The sequence below is a fragment of the Lissotriton helveticus genome, chromosome 1_1 (assembly GCF_964261635.1).
Source record: "Lissotriton helveticus chromosome 1_1, aLisHel1.1, whole genome shotgun sequence".
Lineage (NCBI taxonomy): Eukaryota > Metazoa > Chordata > Amphibia > Caudata > Salamandridae > Lissotriton > Lissotriton helveticus.
The window spans coordinates 1,110,277,511-1,110,303,713 of NC_136057.1; the positions used below are offsets into that span (position 1 = coordinate 1,110,277,511).

Below are 26,203 nucleotides of genomic sequence, written 5' to 3' on the forward strand. Positions count from 1 at the left end.
CTTCAGTTAGACAAATTATCTACCTAAAGGTACTGAATGCAAGTAACCTGTTTTTTGATGGATGCTTTTAACCATAGATTCCTCACCCTGTGGCTCAATAACACAGCAGAAACATCTAAGGAGGAAGGTCTGTGGAATGGGCTCATTCCAAAAAGTCCAGCATGACCAAATGGGTGACATAACTTTCCTGTCAGACTGGCTGTGAAGGCAGTAGTTCTTTGTGTATGTGTGTATGGACACCCACATAGCGGTCTGACATATGTTGAGAACTGGCACTCTGTGTGGCAAAGCAGTATTAGCAGCTTTGGTCCTGGAGACACAGACATGGTAGCAGGCTTGGTCCTAGTGGGAATGTGCCCTCCATCCTTCTGGAGGCTGTTCTTGGCCAGAGACTATGCAACATTACACAGTCCTTTTCTGCACAGCTGTGCCTTTTTTTGCTCTAGAATGTCCAACGAGGTGCTCATCTTCCACCTGAAGGTCTTTGATGTGATCGATATAAAAGCTCCAGGCTATCTAGGGGTCCAGTTGATGAAGTCTCTCCTTCTCTTTTGAGGAGTTACGCGGAGCAAAGAATGGCGGGAGGGTGATGGACTCTGCCCAAGTCTTCAACACCAGTTTGCCAAGGGAAAAGGTGGTGTGGATCTGCACAGAGAGAGCCTGAATTTCACTCATGTAACAAACTGAAGTAATCGCAACAAGGAACACAGCCATCAGAGTCAGAAGATGCAATGAGCAGCTGTGCATTGGCTCGAAGGGAGTATACGTGATGAAAGTCAGGACCACAATGGGATCCCACTGTGGCATCACAAAAGGGTTTAGCAGGAAACATATGTGTTAAACCTTTTCAAAACCTCAGCACTAAAGGTGATTTAAACTTAGAGAGGTGGTCCAGCAAATACAAAATGGCTGAGAAAGCTCACAAATTATCTTTAATAGTACCCACTGCAAGTTCTTGCACAGCAAGAGACAAATTAAAAAATAAGACGTCTAACAGTTTTGGCTTGTAATGGGTCTGTCCTGCTGACACCACACAAAGCCACAAATTTGTCCCATTGCACAGTGTAAATTGTTTTTGTAGCAGGTTGCTGTGAAACAAGGATAACATCCACAACCTCAGATGGAAGATTGAATGCAGTCTACTGCAGCCGCTCAATCTCAACACAGAGTTGTACAATGTGTAGGCCTGGGTTCCGAACCCTGCCCTACTGCTGCAACAGAAGATTCTCTAGAAACAAAAGCTTGATCTGGGACAGATACTCATGCCCAAAAGTTCCACATGTCACACTCTCTTGGCCCAAGGCAGAGCCACTAGAATGACTTGTGCCCGGTTGTTTCGGATCTTTGTAAGAACTCTGGGCAGGAGAGGCAGAGACGCAAAGAAGTCCTGTGTTCCAATCTATCATGAATGCATCTCATAGCTTGAGCGTTCTTGGGAAACCCAATGATGTTTTGATTCTGCACATTCACGTTGGTGGTGAAAAGATCCAGACAGGGTTCTCTCAATTGTCAGAGGATGCCAAGTGCCACGTCGGGGTGCAACCACCATTCCTGATGCACAGACGCAATCCGCTGAGCTCATCCACCCTGGTGTTCAAAGAGCACACCACGTGGTTCATGGCCAGGGAAATGCCCTGTTGTCCCAGTCAACTCCAGAGGTGAAAGGCCTCTTGGCACAGAAAATATGACCCCCACACCACTTTGCTTGTTTCAGGTGCACATATAGAGGTAGTGTCTGTGAGGAGCTGCATCAGCATACCTTTGATGGAAGATAAGAAGGCCATCAATGCCAGGCAAATGGCCCATAACTCCAACAGGTTCAAGTGGAATTGGTTTTACGCCAGAGTTCAGTTTCCTTTGAATGCCATCTCTCCAAGATGACCTCCTCAACCCAGCCCTGACTCATCCATCACTACCGTCAGCTTTGGGTAGGAAAAGGGTCTGACGCTGTTCCAATTGCCATTGAGCATTCACCACTGCAGATTTTTTAAAGTCTATTCCAAACTCTGGATAAAATCTGACAGATTCCCTTGGTTCTGGCTCACTGAAACTTCTCTTCCACGAATAAAAGGCCAAGAGGTCAAAAAGCTGAGCCACTCTCACTCAGGCTGAAACAGCGGGATCCTAGATCGAATGTCCTGGAATCATTGCACACTGCACTGTATTCTAGATGGCTGCAGTGAAGGGGAGCCTTTGTGAAAGAGTCAGGTGCGACTTTGACATGTTGATTGTGAACCCCAACGATGTTAGGAGGTACGTTGTCATCTGGCGTTGGCCTATGACTGACTGGCTAGCTCACCTTCAACAGCCAGTCATAAAGGTAGGGAAAAACAGGTATCCCCCAACCTCAGAAGGTGATCCAAGACCACCGTCATCACTTCTGTGAACACCTGAGGGGCATTAATGCGACCAAAGGCGAGCGGGGCAAATTGAAAATCCGTCAGTCTACGTTTAAAGGCAGATAACGTCTGTAAGACTGCAGGATGGTATATGAAAATATTTGTCCTGTAAATCCAGGGCTACCATAGTGGAAGTTAGAATGCGACCTCATGTGCAAGGCCTGCACCCTCTCTCTGGCCCCTTTGGACAACAGAGCCTGCACCTCTTGCAGCCAGGTGTCCTCTGAAAGTCGCTCTGATGTGTGTAAAAGATGTGCAGGTCAGTAATGAATGTCGCATTGCTCCGTAAATCAGGTTTTAAGGTATTTATTTCAGCAGGCCTAACTTGGTCCCTGTATCCAGACTGCACTCCATCATAGATGGACTGAACTTGTGCCTTTGTCCCAGCCTGGCATGACCAAATAACCACAGCTGGTGCTTCTAGGCCCTATTCTCACTTAAATCTTTACAATTTCTTATCTCCGGAATAACTGATTGGATTTTTGTTGTTTTGATCTCAAATAATGTGGGAATGTTCTTGTGTTGTGTTTTCACTTTATTACTGTTTGAAGCACTGCATAAATACTTTACACATTGCCTCTAAATTAAGCCTTACTGCTTTGTGCCAAGCTACCAGAGGGTTAAGCACAGGTTAATTCATAGTTTGCTTGTGTTTCACCCTCAGAGAGATTATGGTTACTGCTTGAGTAGGGTTTCATTCCCCTCAACCAGGAACCCAATTTCCAACAGCGTAACGCATGCAGACCTGTCACAGACATTTCTTTGTGACAGCTCTGGTATCCTTTAACTCCTCTAGTTTTTGGACGGGACAGAGTACCCATGCACACTCTTGAGAATTTGTGAAGAAAAATGTTGTCAAACTGAGGAGGAGAGGGGGAGCGAAGTTCTGGATCTGCATTTGAAAGTGTCTAAAGAAAGGAACTGATGTCGGCGTGCAGGGGTGACACATATGAAGCTCAGTGTACCTCTTCGGGAATGATTGCACCACCTATTAGTGTGTATTGGCACTGCTGCATAAAAGTTTCCAAATCCAGTCTGGCTTATGGAGATGTTCTAAAAGTGAGAATCAGCAGTTAGAAGTAACCATCAAAAAATCATTCAATCATACAAATTGTAAAGCACGCTACTCACCCGGTAGTGGGGGGGTGGGGGGGGGGGAGGGGGGAGAGAGTGGGGGGGTTGCAGCTAGTGGTCGAAGAGCCAGGTCTTGAGTAGTCTCCTGAAGGCCGGGAGGTCTGTGGTCTGTCGTAGGTGTAGGGGGAGAGTGTTCCAGGTCACAGCGGCACGGTGGGAGAAGGATCTGCCCCCGGAGATGGCTCTGTGGATGCGCGGGACGGCGGCCAGGGATAGGTCGGCGGAGAAGAGCCTCCTGTTGGGTACGTATAGGGAGAGTCTGCTGTTGAGGTAGGCTGGGCCGGTCTTGTGGAGTGCTTTGTGTGCGTGTATCATGAGTTTGAAAGTGATTCTTTTGTCGACGGGGAGCCAGTGCATGTCTCTCGGGTGCGGGGTGATGTGGTCTCTGCGTGGGACGTCTAGGACCAGGCGTGCGGAGGCGTTCTGGATTCTTTGGAGTCTGCTGATGAATTTGGACGGGGCTCTGGCGTAGAGGGCGTTTCCGTAGTCGAGTCGGCTGCTGATGAGGGCGTGGGTGACTGTTTTCCGCGTGTTAGTTGGGATCCATCTGTAGATCTTGCGGAGCATACGGAGGGTGTGGAAGCATGAAGAGGAGACTGCGTTGACTTGGTTGGTCAAGCGGAGCTTGGAGTCGAGGATGACCCCCAGGTTGCATGCGTGGTTGGTTGGTGCCGGGGGGGTTTCCAGGGATTGAGGCCGACAGGAGTCGTCCCACGCCGAGGGGTTGGGCCCGAGGATGAGGATCTCCCTCTTATCAGTGTTCAGCTTGAGTCGGCTTGCCTCCATCCAGTCGGCGACAGCCTTCATACCCAGGTGCAGGTTGGATTTGGCGGTGAGGGGGTCCTTGGTGAGGGAGAGGATCAGCTGGGTGTCGTCGGCATAGGAGATTATGTTGAGGTCGTGTAGTCTGGCGATGCGAACGAGGGGAGCCATGTAGACGTTGAACAGCGTCGGGCTGAGGGAGGATCCCTGCGGGACGCCGCAGATGGTTTTGGTGGTTCCGGATAATAATAATGAGGCTACTCCTGACTCTCCCTCTCCAATGTCATATTGTGGTCTCTACTTCTAGGAATTCTAGTTTACTAAATGTCTTGTACTATCCTCATATTATTTTGCCATTTAAGGCACTGACTCCGTTGTTATAGAAAATATGGTTACTACATTCACCACTGTCATGTGCTGTGCACTTTTCCTGCTTTTTGAACCCTTACCTAATTCATCTACCCATATATTCATAATCAATTATGCATATATTTCAAAGTTATATGTTTTGTTTGCAGTTTCATGTACATAAATTCACAAAATGGTTCTTTGGTATAATCGTATAGCACTTCAATAGTTCATACGACATATAATCCTGCAAAAGGATTTATAAAAATGCAAATGTGCAAGAGTTTACATATTTATTTTCACATCTTACATCACGAGTCGCAAGGTTCATTTTTCACATAAAAATGTGGGAATCATACTGTTGGGAATCAATGTATAATATCGATACATGGGCTTTTTAGTGGAGAGAGAAACTTCCGAATTTTAAGGGTGCAAAGTCACAAATAGTGTGCTTGAAAGCCGTGCACTTATGCGGGCTAGAGCTATCGGTCTGCTTCCCAGGAACAATACGTCATAACAACGACAGAGATTAGCCTCACTATTCCATACAAGGCTGCAGACTAAGAAAACATCTACTAACAAGCATTGGAAATGCAATAGGTCTCGTCTTTGATTAAGTTAAAGCCATTTGCTTTGCTAATGGTATTGTATAGCAAAGCAATGGCTTTAACTTAATGAAAGACGAGACCTATTGCATTTTTAATGCTGGTTTATGTGCTGTAACTGCTTTATGTAGCCTTTGCGCTTCCAGGCTAGCTTCATTTACATGTAATTGCAGGCCCATTTGCGGCCCCCTGGGAACCAATCCACGGCCTCCCAGGGGGACGCGCCCCACAGTTTGAAGACCTCAGTGTAGTGGCTGGCACAAAGAGCGCTACAGTCCACTATTGACATTTAAGTTGCAGGACCTGGGTACACTTTGTACCAAGTAAAAGGGACATGTAGGTAAATTAAATGAGCCAATAAGGTGCATACCAATTTCCTCATGCTTGAAAGAGGGGCGAACAAAGCAAACACAAGGAGATGATGGACGGAGCTCTGAAACTTTTCAGACACTCACCCCCAGTCACAGATCTGGGTTGAATCCATAATCGTTCTTTAGCTCACTTCTCCACCCCAGTTCCGACACAGCTATATGCTAATCAGTCTTGACCCTGTGCCTTATGGGAACAGTCCAGACCGAATTGCCAAGCCATGTCTTCGCTGGACCGGAAACAAGCATCCTGGCACCAGATCAATATGTGCAGTGGGAGTGGAAGGGTGTGTTGACATGCTCATCCACTGCAGTTGTATGTACTTCAAGCCTGGAACCGCACAATGAGTACTACATCCCAGTTTGTATGATGGGGTATGTATTCATGCATAAACTTGAACCTCCCTTCTCCCACAGCTCTACCCCGGCCGGTGTGGCTGGCCCAAGTCTGTTTTTGAAATAGCAGGTGGGTGTATATTGAAGAAGATGCTCAGAGAAGCTGAGTTTTGTGGAGAGTTTTATCCTGTCCCCCCGTATAGGGCCCCTTTGGGCGTAGCTAATTGTAATCACAACCAATGTACCACTGTGAAGGCCCACAGTTATATAGTGTATAGGCAGTATACCCTTTATGTGGGCATGTGGCGGCCTCTCTTCCACTGACATTTTAATGAAGCACACACATCCATCCTCTACCTTTCTGATCACTAAGTACCTCTATTGACAGAATATGCAAAGGTACATTAGAAAAGGAGTGTCCCTTGGGTACCAAGTAAGCCTGGCCAGATTAAACCTACACAGAAGTGCCACTAAGGACCATCTATCAGTAATGCTCTCCTTTTAGAAATATGCACCATAGTAAATATGTGCACCTACACAACTGTATGTGCATCGTTATATGATTCTTGGGGAAACGCTACATGTTAATTCTCAATTTTTGTTCTTTTGATAATCAATCACCAATTGTATTAGACATTTTGATTTTTGCAGCTGAAATCAAATAAATCATATTGCAAGAACACAGTAACACTTTTCAACATTTTGTCTTGTGCCTACCAATATCGCTTCGGGCACTAACAGTAGTTTGTGCCCGAATGGGATTAAAACTCCGACAGTAGTTGGGATACAAGACTTCAGCGAATCCCTTCATTACTGTCCATGAAAAAAACCTGAGCTCAGCAAACAGTACAGGAGCTCAGCAAACAGTACAGAGGATACTACTCCAAAACAGCATAAACCGACAGGCGTCCTTTTGTTCGCTGCAGTGCCTGGGACTGAATTCTTTTAAAAGCTGTGAGAGATGCTATATTTTAAATTTGCACTCGTGTGTTAAACCTAAATTACTCATTTTATCAAGCTTTTGTTTGGAGTGTTTTAATGATGTGCTTCCAAGAACCTGATGTAGGAGGCTATTTCAGCACAAGATTCATATGAAAACAAATGTTTTCTGTGTATAAAATGTGTACTTTTATTTTAAGATCTTATGTTATTTTATAGATAATTTGCATTTCGGTTTTAACCTTAAATTAATAATTTCACTGTTGTTCATTTTACAACCTTGAATATTTTTGAGTATGTGTTGCTGGGTAAACTCTTTTAAAGTCGTTTTTTTCAAGAACAACAAAAAACTACGGTAGCTCTTCGATTTCTGCATCTTTTTCTCAAGTTTTCATGCCCTGTGCGTTGGAGTGGCAATAACAGAACACATTAATCTAAATATTGCCTTATTAGAGGTGGGCGAGCCGCTGAAAGCTCGCACTCAGCTCGAGCCAGAAGCTAGGCTCTTGCTTGGAGCAGCTGTGGCTTAGTGACCACAAAAGCAGTATCTGTTGTGAAACACTAGTCTGAGGGCAAGGTTCGTGGTATGTGAAACTGCCAAAAGCAACATGTGGATTCTGCCTGTCATCCAAATGCTAGCCTCCTCTTCCAATAATTAAGGAAAAAGCAATATCTATTGATGTCTGAAAGAGATACCCATCAAGTGGCTGAATTGCACAGAGTGAAACTGGACAATCTGGGTTAAATCCTGGCTTCCAGGTTGACCAAATTGTATGATCCTGTACACATACTTAGTCACCGAACCTCCTTTTTCTTTATCACATATCAGAGCAACTTCAAATGTGAGAGTTCAGGATGTGCGCTGTACAAAAACCAACTTGCTTCTTGGTTCACTAATAGCATTGTCGTCACAGCGAGGCACAAGTGTTTCACAGTAGAACTTCAAAACGATCACTTTTACTAAATACTTCTCGTTGCAGAGATACAATATGATGTTCTACATACATTAGCAGACCAGATTCAGGTGGGAGACTCCTGATTTTGTAAAGCCAAAACAGCTTTATTTGACCTGTCATCCCCCCCCCCCCAAAAAAAAATTGCCTCTGCTTCCATATAACTCGATGAGGAAAATACATTCTACTGATTTGTTTTTCAAACTCTCCCTCTTTTTAGCTTGAAAATGTTGACATAAATAGTATTAAGGTGAAATGCCTCCGTATGTTAAAGAAATATGCTTTCTTGAATTTCGAAGACACGTCATCAAATTTTAACATGATGATTGTTGTCTGATATTCAAGCCAAATATGTTTGGGGCATGGCTTGTGCACGGGCTCTTAAAGGTCGGGTCTTCCGTTTATTTGCTGGCTTGCCCACCTCAACAACTTACTCTGTAAAGGCTTGATATATAAAGACATTTTGCGGTTGCCAAGCCTCCAGTTTGCAAAATGACAGGGTTTTTAGCTGCAAAATACTTGTTTCCCTAGTTGCAAAAGCGCTTTTAAGTATCGCAAAAATCTGAAAAGTATGCTGAATCAGCACCCCTTAAATTATTTGTCTCATAAATGCACTACATAGAGAAAGCAATATGGTCTGGGGGTTAGGGGTTGTGCTGTAACCACTTTCTTAATGCTTTAGTAAGGACAAAGGTGCATGTTTTGCCTGCCTCTCTTCCTCATTGTAATTTCCAGGATCCTTCCCATTGACTTTCCATGTATGTTTGTTTTCAGTTTTTTTCCCCCAGAAGACCTTTCAAATTATTTTCTCTATCTAGCTCTTATCCATTGTTCTTGCTCCTCTATTTTCACACACACAAAAAGTTTTGCAAAAGAAAATTGGTTTGGCTTTAATAAGCTAAGTTGCTTATACGTAGGCATTCACAAACTCGGTTTCCAGGTGTTAGCACATTAAAACTAGATCTGTTGACGTTGCAAATTCTTGTTTTTTCATGAATTGTAACAGCTTTACGTTTTAGTTTACCTGCATCTACTAACAAGCATTTGCAATGCAATAGGTCTCGCATTAGGAAAGTTTGAGATATTGGTATTGTAAATTACAATTTTTTTATTTTGGGTTGGTTTTGAAAATAGCGAAATGAATAGCTTTGTCATTTACAATGCCAATAGTTATAACTTTCGCAAATGTGACACCTATAGCATTTGTAATGCAATAGGTGTTGTATTTACGTGACTTAGACTTAGATGTATTGATATTACAAATAACAATGGCTTTTAATTTCTTTTAATACTTAAATAAAAGTTATTGGAATTTATAATGGCAATAGCTTAAACTTTTGTAAATAACTTTTGTGAAGATTATATTCAGTGTATTTTATTGTGACGAAAATCCAAGAACAGAACTGAAATATTAACATCATTTTGTGACACTTGTCATAAAGCTTGAAACATTGAGAGAACATATTTTAACCATTTGTTGTTGAATGGATGCAGATAGTGATGCTGTGGCTACAGATAGTGATGCTGTGGCGACAGATAGTGATGCTGTGGCGACAGATAGTGATGCTGTGGCGACAGATAGTGATGCTGTGGCGACAGATAGTGATGCTGTGGCGACAGAGAGTGATGCTGTGGCGACAGAGAGTGATGCTGTCGCGACAGAGAGTGATGCTGCGGCAACAGATAGATAGATAGATAGATACCCCGTAGCATTTTAAAAGGACCACATGTCTAATATCCCATCACAGGCCTTTTATTAAGGCTAGCCCCCACTGCAGTACAGATACAGCAGAGGGGCACGCTGTTGCAGTGTAATCAGTTATTGTGGGGATAGAGCCAAAGGGGCCTAATCTTGTAATATAATAGCAGTAATGTGATGGATAGAGTTAAGGGGCACGGTGGTGCTATATGATAACATCGATAGCGGGGATAGAGCAGAGGAGCACAGTGTTTTGTTATGTGATAATAGTACTGGCGAGGATACAGCTAAGGAGCACGATGTGGTAGGGTGATAGCAGTAATGACGGAGATACTGCAGAGGGCACAGTGTTTTGTTTTGTGATAGTAGTAATGTTAAGGATATAGCGAAGGGCTACAGTGTTGTAGTGCGAGTACAGTGATGGCGGGGATAGAGAGGAACATGGTGTTTTGTGGTGTGATAATAGTAATAGCGAGAATACAGCGGAGGGGCACGGTATTGCACTTTGATAGCAGTGATGGTGGAGATGAAGCAGTAGAGCATGGTGTTGCAATATTAGCAGTGATGGCAGACATAGAGCGAATGAGCACAGTGTTGTACTGTGACATTAGTGATGGCAAAGATTCAGCACAGGGCCCATTGTGGTAGTGCGTTAGCAGCTATTGCAAGGGTAGAGCAATATTTCTAAACATGATACAACATGAATATATAAGCATTTACACAATTTCACAATACGTTTGTGCAGTTTTTATTTGGTTCACTCTATTGCCACACGAGTCTGTTAGCAGTACCTTTTACATCATTCTTTGCAATATAAGCTGAGTATCTCTGACAAAAGGGGGCTTTGGAAGATGGGGGGAGCCGCTAGTGTCTTTGGTTTGCTTGCGCAACGCGGTGGGGTTAGGCATATGGAACTAGTGGGCGGTGGTCTCCTTGGGGACTATGTGCAGGAGAGAGATAGATATTGTGCGGACAGCTGCAGAGTTTGTTGATGATCTCAATGCACAGAGAAGGCGCGCCTTGAATCACAGTGCAGTTTCCCAGTGGATTCCCCGTGGATTCCCAGTCTGTCTTTAATCCGGGAGATGGATCTTTCTCTGGCGGTGCCGCAGTATGAAAAAATCCTTACTGCAGCCCTGGATGAACTGGCACCTGCTCGGTCCTTCTACTCAGCCAGGAAAGGACGGGAAGTAAGGAGGCAGGAGCGTCTATGGCATGCTAGTTGGGACCAAATAGACAGGGAAGCCCATAAAACCCTGCTAAAAAGATATAAGCTGGAAGTTATCAGGACCAAACAAGATTACTTTACGGCCCTCACAGCTTCTCTTTCATCTCCCAAAGAGCTTTTCAGGATTGTGGACTCTCTCACATCTCTTCAGGTCCCAGATCCCGTAATTTCATCTCAGGAGCTCTGCAACGACATAGCTCTCTTCTTCCAGTCCAAAATATCGGACATCTATACTGCCCTGGAGTCACAGAGACTATCAACTGCTGAGCCACTGGCTACTATGGTCCCGGAGGTTTCCCTGGCAGAGCTCTCTTTGGCCGGATGTCTGGAATCCTTTCCTCCTCTCTCTTTACAAGATCTAGAGACGCTGCTTGACAAAACTAAGTCTGGGTCTCCGCTTGATCCTTGCCCTCTTAAGGTCCTGAAGCAGTGTAGAGGATCTCTCTTACCCCCTTTGGTTGACATCATGAATAGGGTAATGAGGGAGGGTGTCTTTCCCCAGCAGTGGAAAAATGCTGTGGTGAAACCACTGCTTAAGAAACCCTCCCTTGATCCAGGGGTATTAAAGAACTTTCGCCCCATCTCACTGCTCCCGGCGCCCGCGAAGATGTTAGAGGCCTACCTTAATAGGCACCTCGCTGTCTTTGTGGAGAGTTCGGGCTGTTTGGATCCGTCCCAGCATGGGTTTAGGAGGGAACACAGCACCGAGTCTGCCCTCACCCTGGTGCTCGATTCCATCTGTACGAGCGTGGATGGGGGTCGGACCTCCCTCCTGATCCTTCTGGACCTCACGGCTGCCTTAGATACCCTTTCTCCCCTGGTTTTAACATCTCGTTTGGGTGAGATTGGGGTTCGGGGGGCAGCCCTGGGGCTCCTTTCCTCTTTTCTCGAATACAGAGAGCAGAGGGTAATGCTGGGAAAATTCCTATCTCCATCCCTGTCTGTGCAATGTGGGGTCCCTCAGGGGTCGGCGCTCAGTCCCACCCTTTTTAACATCTATGTGACCCCACTTGCCAGACTTATTAGATCTTTTGGGATGGAGGTAGTTTCCTATGCGGACGACACCCAGATCCTCGTGTCTCTCTCCCAATCAACCGAGCTGACAGCCTCCAATTTTAGATCCTGTATGGAGGCTGTCGGCCAGTGGATGATTCACAATTCACTGAAATTGAATGGGGAGAAGACCGAGGTGATGGTGTTTGGCGGAAAGGAAGAGATCTGGTCTATGGACTGGTGGCCTGACTCATTGGGTGCCTGCCCAAAACCTACATCCCTGGCTAAAAACCTCGGGGTCATGATCGATCCCATCCTTGGTATGTGCCAACAGGTCAATAGGACTGTATCTACCTGTTGGGGAATCATCCACATACTAAGAAAAATTAGGCACTACCTTTCCTGCCAGGCAAGAAGGCAACTTGCTGTCGCCCTTCTGGGCTCCCTATTGGATTACTGCAATGCGCTGTATGCTGGATTGAACAAGAGCCAGCTACAGCGCTTGCAGGTGGTCCAGAACGCGGCAGCCAGATTTGTCCTTGATCTACCCCGTTGTTCCTCGGCCAGGAAGCAGCTTCACTGGCTTCCGATCAAGGAGCGGACAGTCTTTAAGTCCATGTGTATGGTCTACAAGGCTTTGGCGAAAAGTAGCCCTATGGGTATCGGATCCATCTTGTCTTACTATAACCCTGGCAGGAATCTTCGCTCCTCTAATCAACTGCTTCTCTGTGTCCCGCGTATTCGGAAAGCCGGGTGGGAGGGCTTTTTCCCATCTGGCTCCTAAATGGTGGAATGATCTTCCGATAGAATTAAGGTCCCTTCCCTCCCTACAGACTTTCAGATCTGCTCTTAAAACACGTCTTTTTGTACAAGCATATGAGTAGCTTGGCCCTGCATTTTGATCTTTTTGGTAGGCGCCTTGATACCTTTGGGTTTAGTCTGCGCGGTATAAGTTGCAAAATAAATAAATAAATAAATAAATAGTTTGAGGGACACTAAAAGCAGTAGCAATACCGACAACACTGGAAATGTGCTAAATGTATTAATAAGTACACAAAATGCGAGTATCTGTAAATGTTGTTGCCGAGTTATGTGGCAATTTATAAATGCTTACACAATTTCACTGTAAGCCTGTGTAGTTTGTATTTACCACTCCTTGCAATATTAGCTGAGTATCAGTGGCAGAAAGGGCTTTGGAACATGCGCCAGTGAGACGGCCGCTCATGCCTTCACAACAAAACAGGAAAGCAAGAAGCTAATTAACGCGACATGCCGCCAGCTAACCACATGCTGTGTAACACTGGATGCTACCCCGTGTTTATGAGTGTGTTCACAAGTTAACCAAGAAGAGTGGCGAGGTGAGATGCAGTCGTGCTGCCTGTGCCCTTAATGTGCGCACAGACAGTACATAACACTTCGAATAAGGGCACGTGGCAGATGAAAACTCCGCCGGTCCTGGGAGGCTTGCGTTCTGTCAGCCACATGCTGGAATAATTGCAGAGGACGTTCTTGGTGCACAGGCGTTTTTGTAGGAGGCTTTCGGGGAAGAATGGTCGTGATCACAAGGGTGGGGTTGGGAACAATAGGTATTAAATGCCTCCAGGGGCAGGGCTGACATTGCAGCAAGATATTGCAATTTGGAAGCATGAAGGGCAGTTCTATACCGAGTTGTGGAGGGTTTGCCCCGCAGAAGCAGGTGAGGATGTGCAGACTGGGGGAGGGGCAGGAAAAGAGGGCTGCTAGGAGCCATCTGCACTGCTGGCTGGGGCTCATGGAATCCGATAGCTGTGGGCAGGAAGTCCAGGCAGCAAATAGATTGAAACTCCAGGCAGGATATGTTGCGTGGGCACCCCTAATAGGGTGAGGGGCTTTGCCCGCAGTAACACGAGTTGTGAAGGGTGCATGCGTGGAGGGCCCCAGCGATGTTGCTGCGTGTATAAATAAAGCACAGTAAGCAGGCAGCGTGTTCATATTAGCGGTAAAAAGCTGCGCCTGCTTTGTGTAGATATTGCAAGTCATCCCGTGCATTTAAAATAAAAAAGGCTAAACGGGCACAGACGCTGGCGGCTTTAATTTAAAAAGCGCCACTTTAATGTACTCTGAGCTGCCAATGTATGCATCTTCAGAAGGAGACTTTGACTTCTAAGGAACTGTTAGAACGTGTAGTTGTAACACATGTGCGTCCTTTCATTTTAGTGGAACTGCTAGATGGAGGCGCCTGGCACTATGGATCAATGGGATAATGTTTGAGGAGCTTTACAGTCACGCTCTAAGATAAAAACAGACTTGATGTATAGTGGGGTCGAATGGGTAACCTACAGCTTCTGTCTGCTGTTTGCAGTGAGAATCTCCAATCTAAACAAAGGCCGCCTCGCTCTCCCGGCACCGGCTCGCACACAAGGAAGGGGCAGGGCTGAGCCGGGGCTGCGTGCATGTGTGAACCGAGAAGAATGTCTGTAGCCAAGGACAATAATACAATAAGGGGGGCAAGGGTGGGAAAATGTTTAATGACCTTGCATTGTTGCAGTCCCTATAACTAAGTAACAAACAATGTGCAACAATGGGTCAACACAAGAGTGCAGCAAACTATGTGACTATGTGTAGAAAAGGGGCACCATTCCTGAATCCCAAGTATCCTTGGTGAAAAAGTGTTCCCATCAGATACCCGTCCTGTACCGCCCTACATCACTTGGGATCCTTCACCCGAAGGAAGTGGAAAAAACCACTTAGGATTAGGTAGAGTGTGACCTAATCAGAGTTTGAAGGGATATGAAGTGTGTGGGTTTGAACTTAGTGAAGGTATCAGGGGGTACAAAGAATTAACATAAAGCAGTGCATGAAGTGCTCAATGTGGCAACTAGAAGTGAAAGAATTAATATTGGGTTGTGGGAGTGGAAAATAGAGTTTAATAGAGTCCTACCCACACCCAAGGTTAAAAAAACAGTGCAAGTAGTGGTAACAAATAACTACTCAGATTGTAACTAGGTCGACATGTTTCTGCAGTTAGAGTTGGTTCAAAGGATACCAGTCTGCTTCATCAGGACCTTCTTATTATTAAAGTGCAACTGCTGTTATCAAAATATATAAGTGTGTAAAAAAGGATCATATCACCTGCAAGCGCCAGTGGATATGGTCCAATCAAAATAGGCAATGGACAAACACACATAGAGAAAAATACACACAGTTATTCAAGAATGCTGCAAAACACAGAGATATGCTCGTGAAGTATTTGTATGCCAAGTAGTTCATGGTCAGTATTTGTAATGTCAATCAAATGTATGGGCCAGGTGCATACAAAAAAAAAGGAAGGAAAACATGTTTTCCTTTTTTTTTGTTTCACATCTAATAGAGCGGTGCTCCATTTGTACCTGAGCTGTTGCCGGGTGAGGTGGAGAGCGCATTCCCCAGAACTTGGGTGAGTGAAATAACTAGATTCAAGCCCAGGATGTATGCACCTGGCCCATACATTTGATTGACATTACAAATACTGACCATGAACTACTTGGCATACAAATACTTCACGAGCATATCTCTGTGTTTTGCAGCATTCTTGAATAACTGTGTGTATTTTTCTCTATGTGTGTTTGTCCATTGCCTATTTTGATTGGACCATATCCACTGGCGCTTGCAGGTGATATGATCCTTTTTTACACACTTATATATTTTGATAACAGCAGTTGCACTTTAATAATAAGAAGGTCCTGATGAAGCAGACTGGTATCCTTTGAACCAACTCTAACTGCAGAAACATGTCGACCTAGTTACAATCTGAGTAGTTATTTGTTACCACTACTTGCACTGTTTTTTTAACCTTGGGTGTGGGTAGGACTCTATTAAACTCTATTTTCCACTCCCACAACCCAATATTAATTCTTTCACTTCTAGTTGCCACATTGAGCACTTCATGCACTGCTTTATGTTAATTCTTTGTACCCCCTGATACCTTCACTAAGTTCAAACCCACACACTTCATATCCCTTCAAACTCTGATTAGGTCACACTCTACCTAATCCTAAGTGGTTTTTTCCACTTCCTTCGGGTGAAGGATCCCAAGTGATGTAGGGCGGTACAGGACGGGTATCTGATGGGAACACTTTTTCACCAAGGATACTTGGGATTCAGGAATGGTGCCCCTTTTCTACACATAGTCACATAGTTTGCTGCACTCTTGTGTTGACCTGTAGCCAAGGACAGCCAAACCGCACTTGGAGAGGCCAGAGACATAGATAAACTACAGTGATGCAAAGTTCCAGAGACTCGCAATAGAATCTTCAAAAAAAAAACAGTCTCCATTTCAGAGTGAGAGCTACGACACCAGACAAATGGGGTCCCTTTAAGTAACGCCACCTGGTGAGGTATAGGATGCTTGTAAACTCAATTAAGCGCAGCCACGCGGCTGCGAAACTGAAAGTGATGAAAATCAAGCTTTTAAATGTGACCCAAAACAGATGGCACAGTGCGTGCCTCTGCACGTAACCACAAGGTCTAGGATATAGGCGCCAACATTCTAAGAAAAGGTCGGACAAAAAGCCGCCTTTGGCCAATCGCGTGCGAAAGCCACACACAAATGCCAATGAAATGTCACTACTTCGAGCAAGAGCTTGCTCGAAGTCCAGAGTGATTCCAAAAGGACGATTCCTTTTGCAGCACATGCACTGCTCTATGCTCGTCCTAAAAAAAAGACATAAACATCCTTTAACTTTAGAGCAAGTGAAACAAGGAAGATCAAAGAGATGGAACCAAAAAAAAAATGCGAGTGAGTCATGGCCTGGCGGCCAAAGTGAAGTGAATAATTAAGGGAGGAGAAATGCCAGAGCCCGGCCGAGCGCACGCTGGGGGAGCCTTTGAAGTCATGGGGAGGGAAGCCTGTGGGAGGCTGATGCAGGGGGGATTAGAAATGCTTGTCACAAAAGTGAAGTGAATAATTAGGGGAGGGAGTCTGATGCCTTTCATGTTGGGAAATGCTCGTGCTTGTTAGGTCACGTGATTCACGTGAACTGTTAGAAATCCGCCTGTTAGGAATTTTCTGGTTTAGCAGTAATAGGTTTGAGTAAACTCGACCTAAAAAGCAATTCAGGTTTTGAAAAAGCCGAGTTTACGATTAATGTAACCACCACATAAATATCTGGCTGTAGAAAACACAATGTAACTCTTTCACATATTTTTTTTAACCAAAATCATACACTATTTTGCTGTGTTTCAAACATATTACTAGCTAGGGTTATGAAAGTCAATCCAGTGACTGTAAGGAAAAATAGTAAACTTCTACTTAACCTTGACTTGCACATTTTAAGGATTCTTCTGATGGTTGAGTTATTTTTTTATTTGTATTTCTTTTCTTTATATATCTATCTAGATGGATATTTTCCGATCAGTGCATAAACATGACGTGCAGCCAAATCGTCAGAGGTGCTCGTAAAATACTTGCGCCCTGGCGTGAATAAATCAAACGTTGCTTCTGCAAAATTAAGGTCACAGAACGGCACTCGTGTAGTGTTGCGATGTTTATTCATCATTGCAGAACGAAAAACATGTACAGCGTCAGACGAGTTTGGGCTTCCTATAAAAGCTTTGGAAGCCGAAACGTGTATGTAGTAACGTTGGATATATATATAAAATTCCTGTTGCCAATCACAGGATTATGGCAAAAAACAGGAAATGGATCTGATGAGTGTAGGCTGTAGGCATAAGTGTAGAGGACTATTATGGGGCTCATTATGTGTCTCATCGTAATCCAGTTGTGGACTGAATCTGTAGTTTTATAGAGGAAACACCCACACCTGGTACTTTCCCCATTACATTGTGCCAGAAAATATCAGTGTATAGAATGAGGGAATAACTGAAGAAAAACCCATTCCAAAGACCACTACTGGACCACTAATTCATTCTAAGGATCAAAAAGGTGGCTCAGCCCCTCACTCCATGCTTACCGTACTAGTGATGGTAATTACTAGGTGAAGGCTTTATGACAAAATTACTACAATACCCGTATTAAGGGGCTCATTGCCATTAGTTTCCCAAGAGCTGTGAGTTAAGAACAAGCTCTAGCAACAGACTGTAGAAAAAAAATATACTAATGAAGAGTATGGGGCACCCCACCACTGATTATTAATATCCACCCAAGATCTGAAGGAACACATATAGCAATGGATATTTGCTACATTTTCGTGTCCATAGAAATGTGGGGATGTGTGGGATGTGGGAAATGTCCTGTCCCCTTATTAATGCAAAAAGAACAATTGATGGACAGAATGCAGAACAATGTCATACATTCACCCCAGGTCTGAGATTTGGGCCTAAATCCATCGTTTTTGTGCTCCCGATGCCATTCCAGTTTGAACACAGCCATTTGCAAATCAGTCTTGACACTGCGCCCAATGGAAACAGTCCAGCCCAAACTGCCAGGCAGGTCCTCCCTGGACTGGAAACAAGCATCCCCTTATTAAGCCATTGGAAAATGTTCTGGCCTAGTTGTTTCACTGAACATTCGCCTGTGGTTTTTTTGACTCGACTTAAACATTGGTCATTGTTATTGGTGTCAGAGAAAGATATTGCGGCAACAGGCGTGATGAAATATTCTTCCATTGGCCTCTTCGGTGTAGCATAACAGATATTAGCTACAAGCCTATAGCCAAAGTTACCTAAACCATGTGTTTTGAATCAGTACATTCTAAAACAACCAAAAGAGATGTATGATTTCGAACTTCAAGGTGAATCACTGAAACAGCATCAATTAACCTAACATTTTCCACTACTTGAATATTCTATTCTACTTTCTTTTTACATGAATCTAGTGATACCCAGAAATATATTATAGTTTGTTCACTGATTACTTTACCTACATTTGCTCTGCATTTAAGGTGTGTGTGTTATTTTAAATGCAGTTACACGAAGGAGCAACAAAAGTGTGCAGAATAGTTTTGTTTTTTTCGGCCATATTTTTGACCCCACTTCCATTGCACTCAGGAGGATCCCAGTTCCCATGCATTGCAATGAAATTCGACTGCTGTGTGTACTGCTCACATTCCTGTGTGTTCTGTCACTTCTACAAGTCAGCCATTGGGAAGGGCAGGCCTTTAAGGTTTAGTACATGTTTTGGAGTCTATTGTTTCCCTAAACATGTGTCATTTGCCTTTCCGCCGCTACCCCACTGCACGTTACCTGATTTTATGATCGCCAGCAGGGCCCTGCTGCCAGACAGCTTCCCAGCATCGCGTGCCTGCGGCAAAAAACGCATCGCTCGCCTCTGCTCTCTTTAATTCCATGTAGGATAAGGAAGCCTTTGACGTATTAGGCAAACGTAATTGGCCCCTCCGTTTTAAGCCCTAGCTGTATACACGCATTCTTGCATTTGGATGCAAAACCTTTGTGTTTCGGCGGGAGGCTTGTTGAACTATAGCAATGGCCGACTTTAAAATCCTAAACAGTCTCCAGTGCTAAATGCACTACTGAGTTTTTTTAATTTCAAATTTTGCTTTCAACCACTCGTTTCGCTGTTTTTTCATTGAGCTCACGTGATTGTTTTTATATAGTTCTCTTTTCATTCTGCTTTGCAATGCATTAGAAAGTCTTTATTTGCACGTTTATGTTTTCTCATTAAACGGGGCAAATTTTAAGAATATAAAAGAGATGTATCACAGACCAGAGTAAATGCGGGCATCAGTTTGAGAAAGTGAAGAACTGCCCCATAGGTGGCGCTGTTGTATTTCCTGGCAGAGACGCCTTCTCTTCTTGGTGCGGATTTCAGAACGAGCGGCTGCGGTGGAGGGTTTGGCTTTTGAAGCAACTGAGATGAAACAAAACCCCACAATAAATGGAACTCTTTAAGGGCTGTGTACGTGCAGAATCGTCACAGGAACCAGTTTCAAAACAATTTGAAACATGCAGATAGCGCTATGTGATTGTCTAAACGATCACAATCAACAGCCAGCGTTTTCAATGGGACTTCGATAGAAGTGCATAAACAAGCACGGTCCGCTTTCACTCCCCTGCGTCGCAAAACGAATTCTTCTCTTTATGGGGCCATGTGTTTGAAACACATGGACCCATAAAGATAAGAAACCTTTTGCGACGGGAGGTAGTCAAGTGAGCCCGTCCAAGTGGGACGGCTCAAAAAGAGAAAAGAACACATCAGAAAGAGCTCTTTCCCAATGGCTGGCCACCGTTTAGCATAAACGGTGACGCCGGCGAATGGTAAAGAAGGGCGGGGGCTTAAAGCTGGTGCCTGAAAGCTCCTCAATATCATTAAATCTCACCAGCGAGACTGCGCATGTGCGCAGCCCACGCAACAGAAACCTAAAAATGAGCAAAAGGTGTGTGAACTAAAGGCCATCAAAGAAGCGTGCTATTATGGTATTTGGTACTATTGTAGATATTATCTAGTGGGTTACGGGATTGGCGGGGGTCAAACAAGGATTAATTCCATCATTGATTTGATTTAATAACTGCTATCAAATTTGTTGCAGTTTAAAAAAAAAAAATCAGGTATTGCATTTAGCATTTTCACCCTTATTTCTATATATGCAATAACACTCATTCTTAAGATCTAAACTAAAACTGGGCTGTGATACTTAATAAAGACGTTTTAAATATATAGTTTGGATTTCTTGGGTATGGAGCATTATATCCAGATAAGGTGGGGCACACTAGTGGGGCACAGATAGTTTGTCTTCCCAGCTCAAGTTGGCCCAAACCTGCTCTTGCCAAAGGACTTTGGGAGGTCTACTGGACTGTATTTATAGGTTGAACCTTTAAAAATGTATCAGGGCGCTCAAATCAAGAGCTGGTTTTTTCTGATTATCTTTAAGGGCCACACACACATGTGCACCACATTCGATTGAATTTTAAATCTTATTTGTAATCTGTGTTAAAAGACTGGCTGTACAGAAAAGGGCAAATTTTAGAGGTATGTGAACACAATATCTGATGTGGTGAGGGTTCACCGAATCATGGAGCGAAGTTACAGCGAGTACCACTTATCCTCTGGAAATATGTTACTCATTCATGGAGTTTGAGCCGGTAGACCAAGGCACTAGGTTCTTTACCACATAAAAGTCTGCATTAATTACTGCAAATTACTTGGACACCACATATGGAACTATATTTGCTAGTATATATTCTACTATGTTTGACACGCACCCTTTAGCTGTATTACTGGATGTTTTAAAACAAATACAAAATGAATGTGTGCCTTTGGTGGTTATTTTGCACATGAAGTTGATGGGTAACTTTGAAACGGTCTCTTCGATAGTTCTTATTAAAGATGGAGAGAGGTGGTTTTGTTAGCCATCTGTTAGCATCTGACAGCTGTTCCAGTACAAGATAATGAGTGTAATCTACCTAAAATTATTTCCGATGGAAATAAATCAATAGGTTGAGATATCTTCAGTTTCGGAGAACGGAAACAAAGAAAATGAATAAAGTTCAACAGAAAACCAGTCTTGTCTCATCCACAGAAGAAGCTGAGAAGGGGTGGTTATAGTTTGAGCGGCTGAGGAAAAATTTAAAATCTGGATCAGTATACTGGGGGTAATTTTTTGCAGGATTCTCGAGACTATAGATGTACCAAAAGAGAAGAAAGGAGCAGAAAAATTAAGTACTGTAGAAAGGATAAGTACCTAAGACAAAAGAGTGAAAAGTGACAATTGCTTTACATTGAACTCAGTGTAAAGTAGACTGAAAGCTCATTAACGAAAGAAAGTGATTGATTTAACTAAGAAAAATAAATATGTCTCAGACACTGAGCACTTTTTTGGAACAGGGCATGGGCATTAGCGCTTGTGGATGATGAACCGTAAAGCAATGATCCCTAATGGATGAGAACTATACATGCACTTGGTGCAATGGGACTCAATGCAAAATTCTAATGAAATAACATTTGAGCGTCATCCCACACTCAGAACATAGGAACTTCTACAGTGTCAACTGCTATCCTACAAACTCCACATATATTACTCATATATGAGTAAAGGAGCATGTCTGATAAAGACAACTCTGTACAACCTGTAGCTGGTACTAAACTAAAATATTTGCCAGTATGTGCTAGAGAGCAGGAAGTCTTTCAATGCAACGTGAAGATGCTCGGTACTCACACTAAAACTGTAGGAGATTCCACTGCACTGCACTTGCTGAGATTCATGTCCTCTTACTTGCCCTTGAGAAGGTTAACCTTAATTTAGTACCTACACCCATTGTGTCAGATTCAGCATTCTCTGCAAAGGGATTTCATGTAGATTTACTGCATTGTCACCTGTTAGAAATTGGGTTTCTGGTTGGCAGAGGTACGCACCCTATGCAAACGGGAACCACAATCCTAGTCAGGGACAGTAAGCCACACACTTAAATTAACTTGTGCTCACCCTCTGGTAGCTTGGCGCAGAGCAGTCTGGTTTAAAATAAGAGGCAATGGGTAAAATATTTGTGCACACTTAGATGCAGTAACACAGTCAAAACACCACAAAAAAGACTTCACAATGGCAATGAAAAATAGTAGACTCTTTACTGTCATCTCAACAAAAAGAGGGTGATCAGAGGAAAAATCTTAGAAGGGTTCGTCCTCATACTGATATGTACCAAAAACAAAGGCACCCATCTGCTTTAGATGAACTAACCCTCCACGCTTTTCCTATATACCTCTCACCCACCAGTGTTACCCCTTGGTAGCATGCTTCATTATAGGGTTCACCCGGTCTGCTGCGGAACGAGACGTGCTACGACATACAAATTACATGGGAGCATTATAGTTAAAAATACCTGCCTAGTAGGTACGTGCTATTTTAATCTGACCTCCAGGCAGTGTGGTTACAAAACGGTTGAAAAAGGTAGTAAGTATAGGTGATAATGTACCCGCCTTTCCAATAGCCTACAGTTTTCTTCAGGACCACCCCTTTTGTAGTGATAAATAGCTGCACACACTTTGAATGCTAATGATGTAATAGTAGGCCACCTACTTGGCATTACTGCTTGGCAATCTGTAATATATAATGGGAGAGTTTGCCTGCTAAAATCTTGGCAGTTTACAGAATCAAATCAAACACACTGCTTATACATTGTAATATTGAGCGTGTTGCATATGCTTATCAATCAAAACACCTCATTGTGAAAAGTCTGGTGAAGTACAATATATCATTGGTCGAGGTGAGCACATCTAGTGAAACCAATGATCCTGTGACACACAACACAGAGGACAATACACATTTAAAAACTCAAAACGCACATAAAGAAGGCTAAATTTGTGCATTATGGGTACTCTTGTGGAGAGGGGAGCTTGTAGTCACACTACGTAGTAAAAAAGGGGAGAGAGATATATTGGTGAGTCAAGATTGTTCCATGTGAGGAAACATCGAAGCGGTAATTGTTGCGGCTATGCCGTACTTACTATGCCAAGCGTCACCTCGGTGCAATGGCCTATGTATACCAATCCGGGGCCCAAATCTTACCATCCTCTTCCCTCTACGGGGATCAAATACTGAATGCCAGTGAGAAGAGCGTGTTGGCACAGAGTACTTGCTGGTCTGGTGAAAAACTAGACCGCTATTCCAGATTCAAGATGGCGGCTATGAATGGTACGACTTCCGTGTTCCTTAGTGTACAGGGGACGTGGGAATGGCCTGGGTGTAGGTGGTGTGAAGTTTGAGTAAAAAAAATGTTAGGTACTTTTTTAAGGGCATGAACAATTATTAAAGAAGGAAGAAATATAACAGGAAAATTAGAAATTAGCAGGTGCAGTGGCATTATTATCTTTGCAGTTTGGTTATCGTTGTTGCCACTAGATCCAACAGTTTCAACTCCAGCTCTAGTAACATTTGTGACTATCGAGGAAGGCAGGGCAACAGAAGGGCACATGGTCAGGTTATGGAAAAGGGAGCGGATGGGGCCCATATAATGGCCCATCAATGTGCCCAATGACATACTATTATTACCCACCACCACTCCAGATGCATCCGTCTGAATTTGATCAAAGAGAACCCCTAAATGGCCCTTACCGCACATGTCTCCATAGTCAACACAGGCTTTTTTTATGGGCAGTCAAAAGCTGCACAGGAGGCAAAACAAAGAGGAGGAATCAAGTCCAGTGGGCCCCCATACAAGAACAGGTCAGGGAGACCACCAGGAGTATGACGAAGGATGCACAACCAGGCCTGATCAACTGGCCTGCCTAGTGGTTAACCTTACTGAACAGAGACTCTCAACCCCACAGACACAGGTGCTAGCGAAAGGTCTAGGTTTCGTACAGACGGCTGACTTGGACAAGTTCAAACTCAGCTGTGAGGTCAACAAATTCATTAGGAAGATCAAACGAAGGGCCTTTTTTAATGTAAACCTATAGAAAACGACACAAATGGTGACACTGGATTCAAAGCGAAGTCCATGTTCACTTCGCCTGCCAGGGCAGTCTCAGTCGAGACACTCACGTTCAAGAAGGCAGTTCTGAAGGAAATAAGGGAAATTGATCCCAGTAGGTTGACAATTTTCCACAACATGACTAGGGAGAATGAAGCAGCTATTAAAGAACTGGTCAATGACAGAAACATAGTGATCAAACCAGCAGGCAAGGGGGGAGCCATCGTCATACAGTCGACAGAGGCATATCGGAGGGAATGTCTCAGGATTCTCATGGACCCAAAGGAATTACAAATGGCTGTCCACAGACCCAACTAATTTCCTTAGTTCAAAAATATGTAGTATGATTGAACAGGCCTTAGCCCACAATTGGATATCACAAAAAGAGGGGGATTTTCTAGCAAAACCCTCATCACTCCTCATTTTTACACTATTCCAAAGGTCCATAAGAACTTGGAGAACCCGAACGGCCAACTTAAATTGTCTGGGATAGGTTCCATTCTGGAACCATTATCCAGATTTGTGGATGCCTCCCTCAGACCTCTAGTCCAGAACACAAGCACGTACCTCAAAGACACCCAAGACTTACTACGCCTATTAAGGGACACCCTTTTTGATCCAGATACTCTTATGGGTCTGGACATTGAGAATCTGTATACTAGCCTCCCACATACTGAAACCTTGAACATAATTGAAGACGTTCTCTTTAAAGTGGATTGAGAGTACCAAACATCTAGAAATATGTATGTATGTATGTATTGCGATTTATATAGCGCACGTATCACCCGAAGGCATCAAGGCGCTTGCCTTGGGAACCCGTCCTGGTATTCCCCTGTGAGATAACCCCAGCAGGGTATCCACAAGGTGAAAGCCAGGCATCCCGCCGCGAGGGGCCGTAGTGGAGATTAAGCAAGCTATTGCCCAGAGTCGCAGAGTGTGAACCCGTGAGTCGAGTAGGCACCGGAACGAGAATTATCGAGTCCGTGGAATTTTTGAGCCCAAGACCCGGCGAGGCGGGGAATTGAACCCTGGTCCAGGACCGATCTCATCTTCCGGGTCTGCCGCCTCTAACCCCTGAGCCACACTTCTCCACTAATATAGTAATAGCGTGTTGTAAATGGACCTTAACTAACAATTTCTTTGAGTTTGAAGGGACACTCTACTTACAAAAGCTCGGACCAGCATGGCCAGCACTTTTGCACCGAGCATTGCCGGCCTGTATGTCCACCATTTGAAAGTACACAAGACCCTATGCCTTCAGAACTCCTACCAAAAACACATACAACTGTGGAAGAGGCATATTGGAGATGTTTAGGTCGTATGGGAAGGTAATGAAGCTACAACTAAAGGTTTTCTGGGATGGCTGAATACACAAAACACATTTTTGAAATTTACCTACACCACAAGCAATAAAGAACTGGTATTATTCTACCTCAATATAATATCTGACCAAGGCATGCTCAGGACAACGACACATGAGAAACTAACAACAAAAATTACAGATTTCATCCTCACCACCTTAAAGAAAACCTCCCTTTTGGCCAATTTCTCAGACTGAGCAGGAACTGCATTGAATTGAGGGACTACAAACACAAGCAGAATGTTTGGCTAGATAATATCCTCCCAGATTAGTGACAGAAGCAATGAAAAGGGCACCAAATAACAACAGAGAGGCCCTACTGGACCATGTTGCCCAAAAAGAAAAAGTGGAGAGACCCATTTGCATTACGACGTTCAACAGTCTCAGATCAAGTGAGCAAGATCATAAATAAACATGGGTGTATTTTAAATAGTGGCCCTCTGAATTTCCCCAACACCCATGTTCTCTCATACACTAGGGCAAAGTGTCAAGGAAATCCTAGTACATACAATCCCCTGCAAACCTACAACAAATAGGGAGAGGGGAGAGGGGTTGGCTTAACGGCTAAGGTGCTCAACCTCGGACCTGGGGATCTGTGTTCGAGTCTCGGTAACGACCCCAAAAACCTCCTGTGATTCTGGGCAAATCACTTAATCTCCCCGTGCCTAAAACAATGAAACACTAGGTTCACTTAGGACCACAAAAAAGATTTGGTTGGCCAACTCTGTAGCTATGGT

General features: G+C 43.9%; 1 protein-coding gene across 1 annotated transcript in view; it reads right to left on the minus strand.

Annotated features, from left to right (window-relative positions):
* The window catches only part of GAS2L3 (growth arrest specific 2 like 3), a 382,944-nt gene that overhangs the window by 250,061 nt on the left and 106,680 nt on the right, over window positions 1-26,203 (minus strand). The gene's annotated exons all lie outside the window — the stretch shown is intronic.